General features: G+C 29.8%; 1 pseudogene; it reads left to right on the forward strand.

Annotated features, from left to right (window-relative positions):
* The first annotated feature begins 5,749 nt into the window (after positions 1–5,749).
* Positions 5,750–7,786, forward strand: LOC149060068 (uncharacterized; annotated as a pseudogene).
* Positions 7,787–8,060: the final 274 nt, after the last annotated feature.

An 8,060-nucleotide genomic window follows, 5' to 3' on the forward strand; every position in this document is an offset into this window, starting at 1 on the left:
AGTGGACAGACGAGCGAGATGAAGCATTTAAACTGTTAAAGAAAGCACTTACGAGTCGACCTATTCTATCAATGTATGAACCGAATGCATATACAGAGGTGCACACCGACGCAAGTCAACATGGTGTAGCAGCCGTACTAATGCAACGACAAGCGGAGGACGGTAAAATGCACCCTATAAGTTATTTTAGTCGTAAGACATCGAAGGATGAGGCGAAGTACCATTCGTATGAATTAGAAGCACTGGCGATAGTGAGCGCGTTAGAACGATTCCGCGTGTACTTAATAGGTATTTGTTTCGTAATTAAAACTGATTGTAACAGTCTAAAACTTCTAGCAGATAAACGAGATCTAAACCCAAGGATAGGTAGGTGGTTTATGAAATTATCGGAGTATCAATATAAAATAGAACATTTGAAAGGAGATCGAAACTTAATTGCTGATGCCCTAAGTAGGAACCCCGTAGAGTCGGAACAATCGGTGGATGTGGCTAACTTAAACGTGTTTGGAATAAAAATAACGACCGACTGGGTGGCGGCGCTCCAAAAAGACGACGAAGAGGTGGCGAGGATGATTGTAAAAATAGAGACTAATGACCCTACTACGAAAGATAGATATATGATAGAAAATAATAGATTATACAAGATGACAAAAGGGAGGTGGAGGTTGTATTTACCAACTGACCTTAGGTACGATGTTGCTAGTACTACTCATCGGGAATTAGTACATCTCGGGATAGAAAAGACACTATCTAAAATAAAAGAAAACTTTTATTTTCCCAAAATGAGAGAGTTTGTAACAAAATATATTAATAGATGTGTGAACTGTATGTTTTACAAAGTACCAAAAAAAGGAGAATTGTACTGGCATCCTTTAGATAAAGGCAGTGAACCGTTTCAAGTGATACATCTCGACCATGTGGGACCTTTCGTTATGACAGAGAGAGATAATAAATATATTCTTACGATAGTAGACGGGTTTAGTAAGTATGTCGTACTACGCGCCGTAAAAGACGTAACGGCTGTCGAAACTGTGTATTATATGCGCGAGTTTGTGTGTACGTACGGCCGGCCCGAACGAATAATCACAGATAGGGGTACCGCGTTAACGGCAGCGATATTTGAAAAATTCTGTCACGAACTAAATATAAGTCACGTGAAGGTAGCATCGAAAATTCCACGCAGTAATGGTCAAGCTGAGATAATAAACGGAGTAGCTGTCAGGTGTTTGGCGATGATGACCGAGAATTCAGATAACGGCGATTGGGATTTAAGGGCGATGGAAGTGCAGTGGGGAATCAATAATAGTAGGCACAGAATAACAGGTCACACGCCGTCCGACGTAATATACCGTTTCAAGATTACCAGTCGTGTAGATAATCCATTAGTGAGCGAGGTGTCGAAAGTAAACAAAGATAAGGGTATAACAGAAAAAAATATTAATCCGACTGAGGTTCTGCAGCAACATCGCGAGACAGAATTATGTAAGATAAACCAACGAAAAACAAGGCCTGAAAAGTTTCGTAAGGGGGATTTGGTGTTAATTAAGTGGGAGGCGCCAGCTTCGGGGCAGAGCAGGAAGCTCGAGCCCAAGTACAAAGGCCCGTACCAAATAGCGCGAGAACTAAGATATGACCGATACGTTGTCACTGATGTAGAAGGAGAACAGTTGGGTCAAAGGCCGTTTAGTGGGGTGATAGGATTTGACCGTCTAAAGCGAGTCTGCAAATAAAAAAAAAAAAAAATGTAATGTTTAAAGACGTGTTTTCAAAAGAAAAAAATATATATATATGTAGTATTATTATTAATAATTAATGTAAAAAAAAAAAAAAAAAAAATGTGTATGTAAATATGGTGTGTAATTATATAAAAAAAAGTATGTTATTCTACCAATTGTTAATTTTTATAGTAGGTATTGTATTGTTCATTTGTTTTGTCGGGACACCAAATTATCAGGTAGGCCGACTGTGGTAATTTTTTTTTTGTGTATATATATATATATATATTACGAGTATTATTGTAACGCCATATCTATGCCGAAAGTCCACGGCAATTATAGTGTCAGATAAGGCGATCGTCGTTCGGAGATATTTGTCGTACCGATAGTCAGTTGTTATAGTGCGGCCACCGACGAACGCCGATTAAAGACACGTAAACTATTAAATATTTAAATAAAGTTCTTTTCCGTAAACCCGAATTATTTTATTTACTTTACTTTTATTTTAATAATTGCTCCCAACTGAACACCCAAAAATATAGTGTTCTACAATTGTACTTCTTAATAATCGCTGATAAGACCGTTATGTTCTATCCATACCTTTATTATCTATGCATTCCACTATTTTTAAAATAACTTTAATTTATTTATTTTATTAATTTAATTAATAAATCTTGCTGATCGTAAGCACAAGCAAATATTTCATTTATTGCATAGTTATTGTCCAACCTAATTGACTGCCCTGCCCTCCTTCACAAACACATTTTAAAGATCCTTCATGTCACTTCTCAATTTTTTATTTTAATTATTATTAGGTTTGTTTATCGTTTTAAACATATCCCACATAGCATTTGGGTAATGATAATATTTTGTAAATATTGTTAAATGCTTTAATAAAAAAAATTTTAAAATAATGTTTTCTAAAAGTTTTTAAAATGTCCTCATGAAAATATTTTGGAATAATAATTACAGTACTTTTTGTAAATATTATTTCGCAAATATTATACCAATAATGCTAAAATATATTTTTTAAATATACCATAATAGTTGCCAACAAAATATTTTCAGGCTAATAATAAAAGAACTTTAAATAAATATTGTTCACAAATATTTTACAAATATCTTTTGTAAAATGTTCTCTTATAACAGTTTTATGCAAATTAATCAATTAATTATTTAATAATCCAATAAAAACTTGCTTTACACTGACGATGCTACAATTTATTGTCCAATTAATTATATTGCAGAATCTGAACTTAGATTTTACATGGTGTAACACATATCACATACCGCTATTTATATACATATATTTATATAAATTATATTATGTTAGATTATTTCCTTTACTCGCTCCAAAAATTCAATTATTTTTAAATATAAAATCTTAAATAATATACTAAATAAAGTTCATGTTATAAAAGATCTGCGTATCAGTGGCGTACTTAGAGGGGGTGCAGGAGGTGCATTGCACCAAGGCCCTTTAGCTGTGTTTTATAAATAGAGCCCTTGAGCCCCTAATCGGCCTAATCAACAAGTAGCAACTGAAACTTTATAAGGGGCCCGAAAAATTAGGTGCACCTCTATGCTTAAATACATAGATACGCCACTGCTGCGTATTCACACTAACTATAATATACCTAGCTATAGTTGTATATTATACGCATGGTGCTTGGTTTCATAAATAGAAATACGCAACAGTTCAAAAATGTATTTTCCTTGAAAATGTTGTACTGTTCTCTAGCTAGTACGTTCTTCCTTGGAATTTGGCTCATTAATATCTGGTCACAGTCTCATAGAATTTATCGACTTTATAGTTTATTACATTAATGAACCTGAAATTGTTCAATACAAATTTTTGAAAAAAGTTGCATATTTTAATCTGTCGTTGGTGTGGGTCGTGCATGATGATGTTACCGTTTCGCTCACCTATTAAAATACGCGTGTGGGCATACAAATGCCGGGTCACCTATACTGACAAATATAAATATTGAACTGCTAAAGCATAATAATAAAATAATATAAGATATTAATAAAATATCAAGATAATAATATGGTAAAGTGAATAATAAGGCGCTATATTATATTATTGTGATCTATATCTATATATATTTTCGGTTTGTGTGCCAGCCGTTGGGAACTGATGGTTCGTGAATTCGTGATGAACCATAACAACGTCGAGGTATAAATATAATAATATAATATAATATATAAATATATAATAGAGTACAATTAAGGTATAAGTCGATGTACCTCTGGATCATAATATAATTTTGATTTTTATAATATTATTTGCAGTCAGTATTGAGTATACAAATTGTATACCGCACACTACTGCAGTGTGTAATGTACTGTAGTATTATACTCGTATAATCATTAATTCTTATATAATATAATATTAGATGAACTTAAAAATTGAAGTCAATTGTTAAATAGAATAATATTATCAACTTTACTATATACTAACTATTAACTTACGACTGCCAACATATTATTAATTTTTACTTTTACAATTAGGTATTAAGTATTGTAATAACAGGGACGCGCCAGCGATAAGCGTACGTCGAATGTCGTCGATGCTTGTTCGTTATCGCAGTCCGCAGTAGTATAATATTATTATATAATTATTAATTGCCCATCATTGATATTTGAATGAATTCTGTAAAATGCCAATGTATCTATTTTTAGTATCTTTTGTTAAATTTTGTGTCGCCACTCGCCACCCTCTTCCAATCATCAATCACCAAAGTAATGATAATGTACACTGATAAAATGCGTGTACTATTTTTATTATGTTCACGTGCGTGTGTACTGTGTTATTCACTAATTGTGTAGTTGTGCATTGTGCTGTACCTACTGCTGTTACCAGTTACCATAAAGTACTCTATGGCTAGATGACTTGATTCTTACAACATTGGCTGCGTAACGTCGTGTCTTTTGCATTTCCGATTATTCATAAATTAAGTATAATTAATATATTATTATATATTATATTATATTTATATATTATCATTTATATTTTATTTATTCGTACCGTCCGCACTTACTACTTTCATAGTTCGTTGTGTTTGTACCGTGAATAATTAAAAATTAAGATAAACTACCTAGTGGCTAGTGCAGGTTTTGGTAAGTACATCATACATTTACTCTTATTTTATAGTTTGATTTTTCAGTAATTATTGAACGGTAAGTGCATAGTATACTATTTAGCATATCTAGAAAGTAATAAATTATGTTACCAATAGGTAGGTATCTACCATTAGTATAATTTTTTAGTTTTAATTTAATAATATTTATTATTTATAATTTTTTTTATTATTATGTGAATACATATTAATTACCTGGCAGGGTTAGAAGTTATTATAAAACATAAAATAAAATTAATATACATTAAAAATATTCAATAAAAACAACAAATTAATATAATAAAAATAACTTATATTAATAGGTAATTAATATTATTATTAATTTATCATTATTAAGTATAATTTATTATTATTTATTACCTACATATATTGTTATTATAAATGTAGAATATACTTTATTAAATATTTACTTTTAAAATTAGAAAAAATCAAATACACGTTTATTGAAATGTTAAACCTCGTATCAAAAATTTCTTTAAATATTATCAATTTTGATTAAAAAAAACTGGCTAAAATGCAAAAATATCATTAAAAGTCCATATAAATAGCTCTCAAATCCCAAAAGTTGCAAAATATTATAAGAAATATGCAATTGCTATAAAATTTGAACCCTGTTACCTACCTAGTTAATTTAGTATATGTAAAAAAATTTTGTATAAAGGATATAAAATTCAAATTATTATAACATACAAAATAATAAAATCTTAATTATCTAAAGTACTAAATATTAAACTAATAATATTAAATATTAAAGCAAACAAAAACATAATGTTTCCTATTGTAGTATTGTAGATATAATAATATATACCTAGATAATATACTAATATAATAATCGAGATAATAATAATACACAATATGTGTTCAATTTTGTTTAGATATTTTTGAGTAGTTATGTCAAGTAATAGAACTAAAAGGCGTAGGATCAGAGAAAAGCTTATTGATTCTGTTGTATATGAATTGGAACCTAACCATATTAATGAAAACTGTGCAGAAAATAATACTACTTTTATTCAAAATGAAAACACTACTGTTCCGATACATTCTAAAGTATGTCCCCCTCAGAATGAAAATATAACAATACAGTTGGATAATGTTCATGAAGCATCTATTGTTAATGATAATGATAATTGTTATGATAATCAATTACAGTATCTACTAATCTATGTTCAGAAGTAAAATGTAGACTAGCTGAATGGGCAGTTAATTTTAATATCCCGCAAAATGCGATTAATGGATTATTGCCTATTTTCAAAACTATCCCGGGTCTTACAGATATGCCTAAAAATGCACGGACAATATTAAAAACAGGAACTATTCAGCATGCTCAAAACCTCAAAGTTGTTAATCCTGGTTTTTACCATCACTTTGGTTTAAGTGCTGCTATAAAACAATATTTTCATAATTATACTGAAATAGCTGACATTGATATAATAAAAGTAGTAATAGGAATTGATGGACTTCCCTTATCCAAAAGTAGTTGTAGCCAATTTTGGCCGAATTCTTGGTTACATACGCCCTCTAAAAAATGTGGTATTTCCTATTGGTATTTATTGGGGTTATGAAAAACCTAATGACTTAAATGAATTTTTAAGAGATTTTGTGAATGAAGTTAATACATTGATCAAGTTTGGTATAACTATTAATAATACTACCAAACAAGTACAAATTGATGGTTTCAGCTTAGATGCACCCGCAAAAAGTTTCATTTTAAAAACCAAAGGACACTCTGGATTTGATTCCTGTACACGTTGTACTGAAGAAGGGGAATACCTTAAAAACAGGACTTGTTTTCCTTATTCTCTAAATACAATAAAACGTACTCATCATGATTATATCAGTAGAAAATATGAAGAACATCACGTTGGAAATACAATTTCTATATTGTCAGAATTACCTATTGATATAACATCTTTATTTGGTCTTGATTACATGCACTTAACTTGTCTTGGTATAATGCGAAAATTACTACATTTGTGGATAAACAATGGCCCTTTAAGTGTAAAATTACCGAGTTTATCAACAAAACAGTTATCTTCCTCACTTTTGGCATTAAGATCCTACATACCCTGCGAGTTTGCTCGTAAACCAAGAGGGTTAAGTGATTTAAATAGATTCAAAGCTACTGAATTCCGTCAAATATTAATTTATACTGGCCCGATTGTCTTTAAAAATATTTTGAACGATGACTGCTATAAACATTTTATGGCATTGAATATAGCTATGAATATTTTATTACCAAACAATATGAACAATTATATAGATTATGCACAAAATTTATTAAATTATTTTGTTCAAAACTTTGAGGTATTATACGGAAGACACTTAATGTCTTTTAATGTTCATGGGCTAATTCATATTAGTGATGACTATAAAAAATTTGGCCCTTTAGATAATATTGCTGCTTTTCCCTTTGAAAATTATTTAAAACAATTAAAAAGGATGGTACGTAAGCATGATAAACCACTTCAACAAATAATAAGGAGGTTGAATGAAAAAAATTCTATTGAAGTTAAAATATCTGATAAAAATTTGATAAACTGTGAAGAACTGAAGCATAAACACAGTGATGGACCTCTATTGGAAAATATTGAAGGATCACAATACAAAAAGTTATATTTAAAAAATATAAAAATTAAAGTTGGGTCTAAAGTTGACTGTTTCATATTAAACAAAATGAATGACATCATTAAAGTTGAAAATATAGTTAGCCTACATGAAACAAATAAAATTATTATTATTGGAAAAGTGTTTGAAACGAAAAAAGCTTTTTATGATCAACCAATTCCTTCAACATTTTTAAATATTTATGAAGTGAATAATCTATCACAAAATTATAAGTACTGGTCTTATGATTCCATAAAAACAAAAATTATACTATTTGAATTAAATGGAGAAAAAATAGCTTTTCCAATAATTCATAGTTTATAACTAAAATTAAAAAATATTTTTTTTTTTCTTGTAAATATTATAAAACTAAAATTATTATTAATAAGTTTTCTGCATCGTGTTTTTTTCTTACTGAATTTTCATTAGTTTTTAGCTATTGACTAAAATTAAACTTTAACCTTGTTTTAAATGTAATTATTTAATAGTTAGCACTGTTACGGACGATCCTGAGATGTCCGCACACAATTAAAGAACAAACACTTCCGAACTAATTATTACTTTCTATATTTTAATTTGAAAAGAAAACTTACAATAA

The sequence above is a fragment of the Diuraphis noxia genome, unplaced genomic scaffold (genome assembly GCF_037042655.1).
Source record: "Diuraphis noxia isolate RWA-SAM2 unplaced genomic scaffold, SU_Dnox_SAM2 contig0001, whole genome shotgun sequence".
Lineage (NCBI taxonomy): Eukaryota > Metazoa > Arthropoda > Insecta > Hemiptera > Aphididae > Diuraphis > Diuraphis noxia.